Here is a 14,368-nt window from a genome sequence, read left to right as displayed (position 1 = left end):
GCCCCAAACACAGTTAGGCGGATCTGGGATTTGAACTGGCAGATTTGGGATTTGAACCCAGGGAGTACAGATGACTATGCTCTCAGCTGCCAAACTATTCAACTATTTTCTTTGATTATGTTTCCCTCAGCCTCTTTGGGGGTAATGTATTTTCTCAAGTCCCCTGAAGCTGAGAGTCTGAGGAGGTTATACTAATAGTGGCAATACCTATTTCACTGACTGGCATCTCATCTGTGTAATGAAGGTCTTTGGGCTCTCCCTGCACTAGGCAAATTCTCACCCATAGAGTTTCACATAAACTCCCAGATAGTCCTTTCAGAGTGTGTATACTCCAAGTCCCTCTTCAGTGGCTATGTCTCACCAGCTCCCGCTGGAGCCATCTTGACAAATGTGTTAAGTCAAGGGTGGTGTCAATGGGTACTGCTCAAAGCTGGCAATCTGCAACACAGCAACAACATCAGAATGAGCCAGCACTTAGCAGATCCTTTCTCTATGCCCATAAAAGCACCCTCCATGTAATAATTCATTTATCCCTCATAGTAAGCTTAGGAGGTAATCACTATTAATATACCCATTTTACAGATGAGAAAACCAAGGGGCAGACACGTGAAGTAACTTGCCCTAAGTTGATTAGAAGAAGCAGAGCCAGGATTTGAATCAGGCCATTTGGCCCAGAGCCTGCAGTCTGGTCCTACTGGATAATGCTGCATTCCCACTGTCATTCCTGAGCAGAAGCCACACTGCAGGCTGTGCCAAAATGACTCAAATGCTGCTCTCCGCCTGCATGTGCCCCACTTTGTCCCAGAGCCCCCAGAGCTGTATTGTCAGAGCCCCTCAAGTCTCACAGACACTCTTCAGCATCCCTCTCCTCAGGGCTCAGACCCTAGCCATGAAGCCTTTTTCTCAGATAGAACCCTTGTTACCTCAAACAAACAACAAAAACTCCTGCAAAATCTGCCCACTTGACCGATCATTTTCTCAGTGTCCTTTTTCTTTGCAGAGAGGCTAGAGCCTATCAGAGAGAATATTTATTTACCCAAATCTCTGAGAAGCCCTGCATTCAGTCTGCTTTTTTTTTTTTTCCTCCTTCAAATGGGCATTGTTCAATTGCAAACATCAGAGATTGGCTTTTGAAGCCAAAATTATATCCTAGGACCAATACTGATTTTATGCTACAAAAGATTTCTAGGAGAGCTGCAGTAAGCATTTCATTTTCTCATGGGTTAGGATAGGAAAAGGACCAAGAGAGTCCATCCCCTGAGGTTTTCACCTGAAGGTCAGATCTCTCACTGGGTGAAGTCTTTGAAATCAAAGCAAAGTGGAGTGTGGGTGGCAAGGCAGGAGGTGAAAGCCTGGAAGCTTTCTGCAAATACTACCTGTAGCCCAAACAAGCACCAACTCCTGATAATCTTCATCATTGTAATGAAGTTTAAAACCTGAAGGAAGGATTTGTTAGGATGCACCCGGCAGGATCTGAGATCTTGGGTGCTGAAGGCCAGGTTTCAAGGCCTCTGCTGTTGGGAAGGTGACAAGAGGCGGAGAACACTTAAAGGGGCCCAAATCTCCCAGGGGCCAGCAAATTTCCTCATGATTCTGTTCACTTCCTGATGGCTACTCACCTTTTATGTGCATCTTTCAGTAGTAAAGAATGTGTTCCTCTTCTCACATGATCTTGCCACAATCAATTTCATCAACTGTGCCTTGCTCAAGCCTCTGCCAAGAAGAAACTTCTTCAGAATCATTGGGTGAAAAATTAGGCTCAGTTGTTTGTCTGAAGGCTGGCAAATTTCACTGTCTCCCTGCAGACAATACATCAAACACAGCTACAAATGGACTTCAAACACAAGCATAATGAATTGGCCACACACTTAGGACTTGGAGCTGAGCTTGCAGCTCAAACTGAGTTTCACAGGCATTTTCCTCTACAGCGTTTGGAGCATTGCAGGCGTCGGTGGGGACACCAAAAGAAAGCTGTGCCTTAGGACATCAAAATCCTCATGCACATCTGGTATGACTCAGCAATTCCGCTCCTAGGTGTCTACCCTAGAGATTTGAGAACATATGTCCACACCAAAACTTGTACATAAAATCATGGCAAAATTCTTCATCATAGCCAAAAAAGAACTGGAAACAGTAGAAACACCCATCAAATGGCAAATGGATAAACAAAATGTGGTATATCCACACAATGGAATTCTACTCAGCAATTCAAAGGAACAAGCTATGATACATGCAATGACATGAATGAACCTTGAAACAAAACAAAACAAACAACAAACCATATGAAACATCATGGGAAAAGCGAGCTAGAAAAGATACAGTGTGTGGTTCTATTTATGTGAAATTTCTAGAAAAGGCAAAATTAAAGAGTCAGGAAGCTGATCAGAGGACATTGGGATTAGAGCTATGAATTAACAGCAGATAGGCAAGAAGAAATTTGGGAGATGATAGATGTGTTCTAAAACTGGATTGTGGTGATGGTTGCACAGCTGTAGAAATTTGCTAAAACTAAATGAACCGTACAATTACAATAGGTACATTTTATAGTGTGTAAGTTATACCTTAATAAAAAGACATAACAACTAAAAAGGCTCTCAATTTCCTTCTCTCCTCCTTTCCCTTCTTCCTTCCTTCATTCTTCTCTCCCTCCCTCTTTCCATTCTTCCCCAAACATTTACTAAGCCTCACAAATGTACCCAGCCCTATGCTTGGCACTGCAGTCATTCATTTCTCCATGCAGCAAATATTTAATGAGCACCTACTATGTGCTAGGCACAGGCTTGGGGACTGGGGATACAGTCATGAATAAAGTCCCTGTCCTGATGGAGCATACATTTTAATGGAGCAGAAAGACAGATATAAACATCATATTAGGAAGCCATGTGTGTTTTGTATAGAGAAGGACTAGAGAGTGATAGTGATGGTCATTTGGGATGGAGTGGGGAGGGCCTAAGGAGGTGGCACTTGTGAAGCAGACTGAAGGAACTGAGAAAGCTGTGTAAGTATTTGGGAGAAGAGCAGAAAGAGGGAATGGCCAGTGCAAAGCTCTGAGATGGGGACTTGTTCCATGTGTCTGAGGAATAGCAGGGAGGCCAGTGTGGCTGGAGGAGAGGAAGCCTGAGGGCAGAGAGGGAGGCAGGGGCCAGATCACAAGAGCCTTGTATGTCATTGTAAGGACTTTGGGCTTTATTTTAAGAATGATGAGAAAACACTGGAAGTTCACAGCAAGATGAGACTTAAGCTGACTTCTGTTTGAAAGGATCACTCTGAATGCAGAAAACACAGATCAAAGGGGATTGAGATGGTGCATGCAAGTGGTTAGAAGGCTGATGTCTGGGTGGGACAAGATGGTGACTCGCACTAGAATGGTGCTAATGGACGAAGGGAGATGTGCTCAGAAATGACATCTATTTTGGAGATAAGACCGACAGGATTTGTAAATAAAGAGCTGAGAAGCTCACAAGAATTTATAGCCTAGTGGAGGAAACAGAGATGTCAAGATAGTGGCTATAATGAACATTTATTAATCATTTGCTCCGTGCCAGGCATTCTGCTAAACACATGTTTTGATTCTTATAGTAACTATAAGGTAGAAGTTATCAATTTTTCCGTCATTTTACAGGTGGGAGAATTGAGGCCCCAAGAGATTAAACAATTTGGCCAGTGTCAGGCAGCTGGTAAGTAGTAGAGTTGGAATTTGAACCAAGGCAACCCAATTCCAGATGCTGCTCTCTTAACCACTCTGCCACACTAGCTATATGTATGCAATTAGCTATACTAATTGCTATGGTAGAAGCATGCACTTGTGTGTGGATGTGGGGTCTCGATGAAGAAGGCAGAGAGGGCTTCCTGGAGAGGGAGAACTTGAACTGTGACTTGAAGAGAGAACAAGCGTTTTACAGGAGACAGGCAGGGGAACAGCACGTGCAAAGACATTGGGAATGATCAAGTTTGGCACGAAGCTAACACTGCATATTATCAACAAGGCTGGAGTATAGAATGTCTGAGAAATAAGTTTGGAGACGGAGGTCAGGGGAAGACCCTGAAGGGCCTTGTGTGCCTTGTGTGCCTGGCCAAGGAGTTTGGAACACATCCAAGAGGCCAGTGTTTTCTAAATAGTAGATGCATGACCCAGGGGCTAAGCAAACTGATTATAGGTGATACACAGGCAGACACTATTATTTAGATAGTTATGGGTTACTTATCTATTTATCTTAACATGAATTAAAAAAATATATAATTAGTCCACCTAACCTGTGATTTCATAGATACTGCCTAGGATGAGAGAAATTATTTTTTTTTTCAAAACTGTTGAAAGAAAGATGTTGCAACATTCGTGTTACAATTGGGAGATTATTCATGCTGCATTGTTTGTGACATTCAAAAGATTGGTAACCACCTCAATGCCCATCAGTTGGGGACTGGTTGAAGAATGGGACAAGTGAATTCAAAGCAGCTTTAAAAAAATGAAGAAGCTTTTTATATTCTAATATAGAACAAGCTCTAAGATATAATGTTAAGTTATAAAAGCAATTGGCGAACATTATATCTGTTATGTTCCCATTTGTGTTTGAAAAGAGTGTGTGTCAGCCAAGCACTGGCTCACATCTATAATTTCAGCACTTTGGGAGGCAAAGGTGGGAGAATTGCTTGAGGCCAGGAATTTAAGACCAGCCTGGGCAACATATCAAGACTCTTTTTCTACATTTTTTTTTTAATTAGTTGGGCATGGTGGTATGCACCTGTAGTCCTAGCTACTCAGGAGGCTGAGGTGGGAGGATTGCCTGAGCCCAGGAAGCCAGGATGCAATGAGCTATGATCGCAACTACACTCCAGCCTGGGTAACAGAGAGAGACTCTGTCTCAAAAAAAAAAAAAAAAAAGTGTGTGTGTGAGTTTGTGTTTGCTTACATATAAATAGACTTTCTCTGAATTAACAAGCAAGACATGGACATTGGTGGTTGTCTCTGGAAAGGGGACCTGGTGGACAGGTTAGATGGGAGAGGTTTTGCTATGTATTCCTTCTGCATTTGGAATCATATAAATGCATCAAAATAAAGTCCAATTGTTTAATATTAATAAGAGTACAGGTAATATAGATGGTGACAATCATCGTGGTGGTGCATGCAAGTTGAGCGTCTTAGACCCATGTGGCAGGCAATGGGGTGTTGCAAAAGACCTCCACAGTGGAGGCATGCTTTCTGATGGACTTGACTGAGGTTGTCTGGGTGCTTGGCATTATTTCTTTCTTTCCTCCACTTTTCATATCCATGCTCTCATTTCATTTTCATTAGAATCCTATAGGATGAAACTCTTCTGTAAAAGTGGGCACTGTTGATTAGAATAAAGCCTATGATTATTTAAAAACTCAAATCAAAGTGGATTAAAGACTTAAATCTAAGATCTCAAACTATGAAACTCCTACAAGAAAACATTGGGGAAACTCTCCAGGACATTACTCTAGGCAAAAATTTCTTGAGCAATACCCCATAAGCACAGCCAACCAAAGCAAAAAAATGGACAAATGGGATCACATCAAGGTGAAAGGCTTCTGCACAGTGGAGGAAACAATTAACAAAGTGAAGAGATGACCCACATTGAGAGAAAATATTTGCAAACTATCCATCTAAAAAGGGATTAATAACCAGGCTATATCAGGAGCTCAAAAAACTCTATAGGAAAAAAACAACTAATAATCTGATTTTCAAAAGTGCCAAAAGATTTGAATAGACATTTCTCAGAAGAAGACATACAAATGGCAAACAGGCATATGAGAATGTGCTCAACATCACTGATCACCATAGAAATGCAAATCAAACCTGCAAGAAGATATTATCTCACTCCAGTTAAAATGGCTTATAACCAAAAGACAGGCAATGGCAAATGCTGGTGAGGATGTGGAGAAACGGGAACCCTTGTACACTGATGGCGAGAATGTAAATTAGTACAACCACTATGGAGAACACTTTGGAGGTTCCTCAAAAAACTAAAAGTAGAGCTACCATATGATCCAGCAATCCCACTGCTGGGCATATACCCGAAAGAAAGAAAATCAGTATGTCAAAGAGATATCTGCACTCCCATGTTTATTGCAGCACGATTCACAATAGCCAACATTTGGAAGCAACACAGGTGTCCATCAACAGATGAATGGATAAAGAAAATGTGGTACATATACACAATGGAGTACTATTCAGCCATGAAAAAGAACAAGATCCTGCCACTTGCAACAACATGGATGGAATCAGAGATCATCATGTGAAGTGAAATAAGCCAAGGACTGAAAGGCAAACTTCCTATGTTCTCACTTATTTGTGGCATCTAAAAATCAAAACAATTGAACTCATGGACATAGAGAGTAGAAGGATGTAACCAGAGGGGAAGGATAGTGAACAGGGCAGGTGAGAGGCAAGGGAGAGGGTTAATGGGTACAAAAAATAGAAAGAATGAATAAGACCTACTATTTGATAGCAAAACAGCGTGACTACAGTCAATAATAACTTAATTGTACATTTAAAAATACCGACAAGAGTGTAATTGGATTGTTTGTAACTCAAAGGATAAATACTTAAGGAGATGAATACCCCATTCTCCATGATGTGCTTACTATGCATTGCACGCATGCCTGTGTCAAAATATCTCAGGTACCCCATAAATACACCTACTATGTACCTGCAAAAATTAAAATTTTTTAAAAGTCTGTGATTCAAGTCTAAATAAGCTCCTCTGTGTCCACGTGATCAGATTAGCTGGCTGCAGTGACCATGAGCATTTCAGGGCAGGATCTGGATTCCAGGCTCAGCCCTGCCTCTACTTCCTGCACAACCTTAACAAAATCTTTTCCCTTGCCTCTCTTGAACCTCAGTTTCTTCTTCTGCAGAATTGAAATGATAATGCCATGTCTGACTCGAGTGTTATTGTGGTGAGAATGGAATGAAGAAACACGTGTAAGGCATTTAGCACAGTTCACGGAAGAGATTAAGGACTCAACAAATCTCAGCACTTGTGGGTCATGGCAAGTCAAAACAATTTCCTCTCAAACAAGAAACATTTGAGCGCTTGCTGTAGGTGCTATAGGGCATGTGAGGGAGCCTTTGTCCTTGAGGATTTTACACTTTGGTTAGAGAGCCCATATATTCTCTTGAAAACAAAATAAAGCATGAAACGTACACGCAACAACAAAAAATACAATGCTATGTACCATTAGTGGAACAGGAAGTTATTTTGGGAGCTCCATGGAAAATCACAGCAAATCACAGAGTGACAACACCTTCCCCTCTCATATTTCCTTCAGTCTTTGTGATGTGTCAAGGAGAAAGTCTCAGTAAGTGCTGATGTGCCTTTAAAACGCTTGGAACTCTTGCCCGTCTTCCTTTATAAAAAAAAGGAGAGTCACTTATTTTAATAGTTACCTTTTATCTATGGCATATTTATGGCATTACTTATTGATGGCTTCCCTATAATGTTGAATAAAAGTTTCCTTTAAAATGCATTTCTATAAATAAAAATGGAAGAACACGATTAAGTCAACTTTAGTGTTGCTGTTATCTAGATATGAAACATAATGGAGGTGGAACTCAAATGCCAGGAATTAGGTAGGTGTTGGAAGAATGAACCATGGAAATTCAGAGGATGGAGAGGTGAAAGTGGGCAGTGCAGGTCAGGAAGTGTTTCCTGGAGGGGGCTAAGGTTGATGTGGGCCCTCGGGAGCAGTTAAATAGATACAGGAGAAAGAGAATCCAGGCATTCCAGGCAGAGAAGCCAGCATGAGCCAAGACTTGGCAGGCAGCTTCAGATGCCCACCCCTGGAACAGCGCCTCTGTTTTGTGTCTTCACAGAAGTGAAGTGTGCATGTGTCTTCAGGTCAGAGTTCAAATGTCACTTCCTCGAGAAGCCTGTCCTGACATCACTCTAGGTGTAGTCCCCTATCACATGTTCTTAGACCTCCCTTTGTGTTTAGTTCAGAATGCTTATCACAGTTTGTAATTAGGTAGCTATTTGTGGGATAATTGGATTAATGTTTGGGCTCTATTACACTCTAAGCTTGTCCGGTGCAGAAACTCGGCCTACTTTTGTTAGTAGTATATCCTTGGTGTCTAGTATAGCATTTGGCACAAGGTAGAGACTCAGCCATTTGTCTAACCAATCAATCGATGGATCAGTCAATCCATTAATTCATTCATTAATAGTTGTGTTTTCCACTGAGGTTGTCCAAAGGGCAAGGAAGAGGGAACTGGCCCACCCTGGGGTCTGAGGCTTCCGTCCAAAACTCCCAACTACAAATATCAAATGTCTTTGAGGCTTTCCTTTTATTTTATCAGTGTATAAGCAGGTGGTATTCTGTGTCATAATATATCTGTTTGCTTTAATCTAACAGTCGTGTTTTCTATTACTCATTGATGAAATAATTTAACTTTTTTTCCCCCTAAAACATTTTCCAGTAAATTGACTTTCCAGGAAGATGTACCATCCTTTTTCTGTGGCTTCAACCACTCCCACTGCATGCCCCACTTTGAGAAGCATGTCCTTGGGGACCTTTGAAATTTTTCAGCTGATTTCATAGCCTGCAGTGCCAATCTACCCAGGGGCAAGGCTGAGGTCATCCCTCGATTTTGGGGGCCTCTTCTCCCATCCCACTTTTTTTCTCAATTTTATCCACACTTTTTCCTGCTCTTACCTGGTTCTTTCATCTTGCTCCTCTGATGCACTTTAAAAGTATAGGATCTTGGCCTGGCACAGTGGCTCATGCCTGTAATCCCAGCACTTTGCCCAGGCGGGTGGATCATCTGAGGTCAGGAGTTCGAGACCAGCCTGATCAACATGAAGAAATCCCGTCTCTACTAAAAATACAAAATTTAACTGGGCATAGTGGCAGGTGCCTGTAATCTCAACTACTCAGGAGGCTGAGGCAGGACAATCGCTTGATTGGGTTGTAGTGAGCCGAGATCGCGCCACTGCACTCCAGCCTGGGCAACAGAGCAAGACTGTCTGGAAAAAAAAGAAGAATCATGAGAGGAGCTTGTAAAAACAGATTACTGGGTCCATCTACCCCCTAAATCTCTAATTCTATAGGTCCATGCAGAAGACTGGGTGGGGGCTAAGATGTTGAATTTCTCAGAAGTGTCTAGGTGATGCCATGTTGCTGGTTCAGGGATCACTCAGGATCGCTGTTGTCATCTCAATTGGTGGCATAATCAAAGCACCTGGAAGACTTAAAAGAATCCAGTGTATAGGCCTAGTCCCAGACCAACTAAATCAGAACCTCCAGAACACACATTTATGTGTTTCATTTCCTTGAGAATTCTAATGGTCTAAATCCCAGAGAAGCTGTGACTTGTCTAGGGTCGCACAGCAAAGTAAGGCAGAGGCAAGACTGGAGCCGGCATTCCAGGTTCTCAGAACAGTGTCTTCCCAAAACACCCTTGTGCACCTGAAATTACTAGGCTCCCTTCTGTATATAAGCTTATAGAATCTTCACTTTACAGATGAGGAAACTGAGGCTCAGGGAGATGAAATCCCTTGCCTAAGGTGGCGAAGGCAGAACTGGCACCCAGGGCCACCTGCCTTCAAGTGCTGCTATCTCTGAGGACAGGGTGGAAAAGGCCTGGGCTTCGGAAGCAGAAACACTTGGACTTGCGTTCTGGTTCTAAAACTTGGTGGAATTTGGTGACCAGGTAAACTTGGCCAAGTATAGACTTTACAGACTTCTCTCTAAGTGTTAGTCCCCTCATCTATAAAATGGGGCTAATGGTATGCCACCCTGTGGAAAGGAAATGCTCTGTTCTGTTCTTGCAGGACATCATGTCTACCCCCATCGCCTTGCACAGTCTCTTCGCCACAACCTCAGCGATGTCCTTCTTTTTTTGAGACAGGATCTCGCTCTGTCATCCAGGCTGGAGTGCAGTGGTGCTATCGTAGGTCGCTGCAACCTCAAACTCCTGGGCTCAAGGCTCAAGGGATCCTCCTGCCTCGGCCTCCTAATCAGCTGGGTCTACAGGTATGCACCGCCATGCCCAGCTAATTTTTTTTTTTTTTTTTAGAGATGGGGTCTTGCTATGTTGTCCAAGCTAGTTTTAAACTCCTGGGCTCAAGCAATCCTGATGTGTCCGGCTGCTTAGGCTCCTCAGAAACATCATCATTATTATTATTATTATTATTATTATTATTATTATTATTATTTTGAGATGGAGTCTTGCCTATCACCCAGACTGGAGTGCAGTAGCATGATCTTGGCTCACTGCAACCTCTGCCTCCTGGGTTCCAGGTTCGAGTGATTCTCGTGCCTCTGCTTCCCAAGCAGTTGGGATTACAGGAACACGACACCAGAACCAGCTAATTCTTGTAGTTTTTTTAGAGACGGAGTTTTGCCATGTTGGCCAGGCTGGTCTCGAACTCCTGACCCCAGGTGATCTGCCCGCCTCCGCCTCCAAAAGTGCTGGTTTCATAGGTGTGAGCCACCATGCCCAGCTGGACCCAAGGATTCTAAAAGAAATCCTTGTAGCCCCTTTGCACATCAGAGTTGTAAAACAGACTTCGCTTTAAGCTAGTGTTCACACATCATCTCATTTAATCCCTGCAACCATCCTCTAACGTAGATGTCCCCATGCCCAGTTTTCCGATGGAGACGCTAATACCTGGGGGGTTGAACGGCTAACAAGGGGCTGGACCCACAGAAGAACCCAAGATTTCTCTTAACAGGCAAGTTTGCCACCATGTGCAGGCAAATTTCGTTTTCAAAATAAGACCAAAATGTACTCCTTTTAAAAAAACTTACTCAATTTCAAACTAAAGCAGACAGCAGAAGGCTGGCATCCACAGTGCTGTTAGCAGAGCTTGTTGCCTTCTCCTTGGTGCCAGCCCTCTCCCCGAAGCCCCCTTCTTCCTCTCTGCAGGGCCAGCTTGCACCCACAGCCTCCCACACGCTGTGCTGGCTCCAGGCTGGAAGCTCAGGAGCTGCTGCCAGGCATTTAGCAGCTTTGAGTTTCTTGGAATCTCTGGGGTGCTTGGGGCACCTGTGTGGTTCATTCTGGTCCCTCCCTCCTTTTTTCAGAGTGAGGATGCTTTCTTTCTCCCCTCTAGAAAAGCCCCACTCTCTGTTTCAACTTCTTGCTTTGATCTGAAATGCATGCGCCTTCCACCCTGCAGTCCCCAAGGAGGCCGGACTTTAAGGGAAGTTGGGGTTGACTGGGTGGGGCATCTCTAGATTGTCAAGGTAGGACCTTTTGGGGAAATCCTGTGGCCCTTGCACTAGAGAAAGGAGAGGTTCATTACAGTGGAGCCAGGATTTCTTTTTTTTTTTGAGACGGAGTCTCGCTCACTCTGTCGCCAAGCTGGAGTGCAGTAGCAGGATCTCGGCTCGCTGTAAGCTCCACCTCCCAGGTTCATGCCATTCTCCTGCCTCAGCCTCCCCAGTAGCTGGGACTACAGGCGCATCCCACCACGACCAGCTAATTTTTGAATTTTTAGTAGACACAGGGTTTCACCATGTTGGCCAGGATGGTCTCTATCTCTTGACCTCGTGATCCGCCCGCCTCAGCCTCCCAAAGTGCTGGGATTACAGGCGTGAGCCACCGCACCTGGTCTCAGGATTTCTTGTTCACTGTTTTCCCTCCCTTCCTTCTTCCCTTCCTTCCTTCTTCCCTTCTTTCCTTTCTTCCCTCATTAGCTGAAATCAATGGCTCACGGCTCACATCTATTTACCCTTGATGTGTCTGCTTGAACTTGGACTCACTGAGAAATTCTCCTTCTGGGACTCCCACAGTGGAGGGGGACAAAATTGATTTTCCATTTTTCACCAGTCTGCTCCCCACTGCTCCCTCACCCAGACCTCTCACATCTCATGCCAAGATGGTCCCACACCTGGCCCTCCTTGGACGGGAGACTGCTCTACGACTGTACTTGCAATGAAGATTTTGGAGTCAGAGAGACTTGGGTTTGAATACTAGCCTGGTTCCCAACCTTTACTGTGACCTTGGCAATGTATTTAACCTCTCTGAGACTTTGTTTCTTTATCTGGAAATTGGGGATACTATGCCTACAAGCGTTATTGAGGATATCCAATGGGATATATTAGTAAATTGCCCAGCACCCAGTAGGTGCTTAGGGCTTATTCCCATCTCTTTGTGATCAGGAAAACCCCTTCCCTATCAGAGCTAATGGTCAGATTCACTCGGGTATGACTAATGATAATTTGTAATATTTACATAATGATTTATGCTTTTAAATATATATATATTTGTTATCTCATTTAATACCCACAATGTCCCCTTGTAATAATAGTCTTCCAAACCCTACCTTTCAAAGGAGGAAACTAAGGCCCAGAGAAGTTGCATAGCTTGCCAGGATCAAAGAGTGAGTCAGTAGAGGGCTCAGCATTTTAACTCTGGTCTCAGAAGTCCATAGCCTCTGGCCTGTCACCTGGGTATTATGTTAACACACTGTCCTGCCCCGAGAGTATTTGCGTTTTTATACAAAGCTCAAAGAAATGACTCTCGAATAGAATTCTGGGCTTTTCGGCTGGCCAGTGGGGAGAGCTGTATTGAGGCAGGAAGAGATTCCATGGGGTCATGGCCCTGCAGTCATTCCAGAAGAGTGGCCCCCATCATAAGGCTAACAGGAAAAAAAAAAATCATTGCTTTCAGAGCTGAAAGGAATCTCAGAGAAAATCTATTCCCTGCTGCAGTTTTTCACATCATGAAGAGGGGACATAGAAAGGAATGAACTCACACCTTGCACCCCCTTTGCAGATCTCTGCATGACGGAGGGGAGGGAGGTGACACTTGGCTCCTGTACGCTTGAGCCCTAGTGACAACAGCTGGGAGGTTTCCTGGGGTCTCCGGGGATCCCTATTCTCCCTCCTTGTCCCATTTCTTACAAGTCAAAGGGTCTGGAGGTGGCAGAAGGCTCCCATCTTACCCCCCGCCAAGGCCCATGATCTGGGAGGATGGGGAGACCTCTGTCATCACTCCAGGAGGCTCTGGGGAGAGAGGAATGACCCCTCCCCAGCCTCCCCCACACTTACACACTCTTCACTTCAGAGGAGAGAGGAGGGGGAGGGAGCTGGCAGTGACTGAGAGCTTCATCCAACGCCAAGCATCGATCTGGCTCTCCGTGTCACCATGGCAACAGCTCTTCTGCATGGAACTCAGCACCACGAGGCCTCCTTCAGCCCCCTAGCTCCCTGCCCCCTACTGTCCCAGACACCTTTCCATCTGCTCTTGACAATTGTCCTATGCTGTCACCACCGGTTCCCCTCTATCCTGCTCCCCGCTTTTCCCTTCCAAGTGTCCCTGCCTCCCTCCTCTCCCTGCACTTGACCCCAACCCCCCTTGCCCACTTCTTCCTGCCCCTGGGCAGCCATCAGGTCATCATCCCACCAAGGCTTGGGGTCTCAAGCCAGCTCTCTCTTGGAATCCCACAGAGAAGCAGCAAATGGAAGAGGATAGGGTTTCTTTCTGAGCCAAGAGGCTGGAGGCAGCTTTTTCCTTCCAGCAAGCCATTCTCTCCCCTGCTCCCCAGTCTGAACCCTCTCCTGCGGGAGGGATAAAAGTCACTGAACTATTTTGTCTGCCTGAGAAAACCTGGAGAGAAAGGAGCTCAGACCCTAAGGTCAGATGGACCTGGGGGGGTTCTAGTTCCTGCCTTGCCACTGATGAGCCCTGGGACTTCCAGTAAATGGCAACTTCTGAGAAACAGTTTCCTCCACTAAAAAAGAAAATACGAGCCTGAGCAACGTGGTGAAAACCCATCTCCACTAAAAATACAAAAATTAGCTGGGCATGGAGTTGGGTGCCTGTAGTCCCAGCTACTTGGGAGGCTGAGGCAGGAGAATCACTTGAACCCCGGAGGCAGAGGCTGCAGTGAGCTGAGATTGGGTGACAGAGTAAGACCCTGTTTAAAAAATAAATAAATTAAAATTAAAATTAAAAAAATAAAAAAGTCTGGGCGTGGTGGCTCACACCTGTAATTCCAGCACTTTGGGAGGCCAAGGGAGGTGGATCACCTGAGGTCATGAGTTCGAGACCAGCCTGATCAACATGGTGAAACCCCGTCTCTACTAAAAATACAAAATTTAACTGGGCATAGTGGCAGGTGCCTGTAATCTCAACTACTCAGGAGGCTAAGGCAGGACAATCTCTTGAACCCAGGAGGCAGAGGTTGCGGTGAGCAGAGATTGTGCCATTGAACTCCAGCCTGGGTGACAGAGTGTGACTCTGTCTCAAAAACAAAACAAAACAAACAAAAAACCCAGCAAATATAAGTATGGTAATAGCATCCACCTCACTGAGTAACTGTGAGGATAAAATGAGACGACAGTAGTGGGTCCTATTTATTGAGCCCTCGTTGTGTTCCAGACACTGTGCTGAGTA

At 44.5% G+C, this 14,368-nt stretch overlaps 1 long non-coding RNA gene across 1 annotated transcript; it reads right to left on the bottom strand.

Moving 5' to 3' along the window:
* Positions 1 to 335: 335 nt before the first annotated feature.
* On the bottom strand, positions 336 to 13,092 carry LOC129493457 (uncharacterized). Its single transcript, XR_008661135.2, has 3 exons — positions 13,021 to 13,092; positions 1,620 to 1,713; positions 336 to 438 (listed from the first exon to the last, which is right to left on the bottom strand). It is a non-coding gene; the product is annotated as an uncharacterized lncRNA (long non-coding RNA).
* Positions 13,093 to 14,368: the final 1,276 nt, after the last annotated feature.

This window comes from Symphalangus syndactylus, chromosome 11 (assembly GCF_028878055.3).
Source record: "Symphalangus syndactylus isolate Jambi chromosome 11, NHGRI_mSymSyn1-v2.1_pri, whole genome shotgun sequence".
NCBI classification, from domain to species: domain Eukaryota; kingdom Metazoa; phylum Chordata; class Mammalia; order Primates; family Hylobatidae; genus Symphalangus; species Symphalangus syndactylus.
The sequence above is the reverse complement of the archived record's forward strand: the minus strand, read 5'-3'. Positions and strand labels throughout refer to the sequence as shown.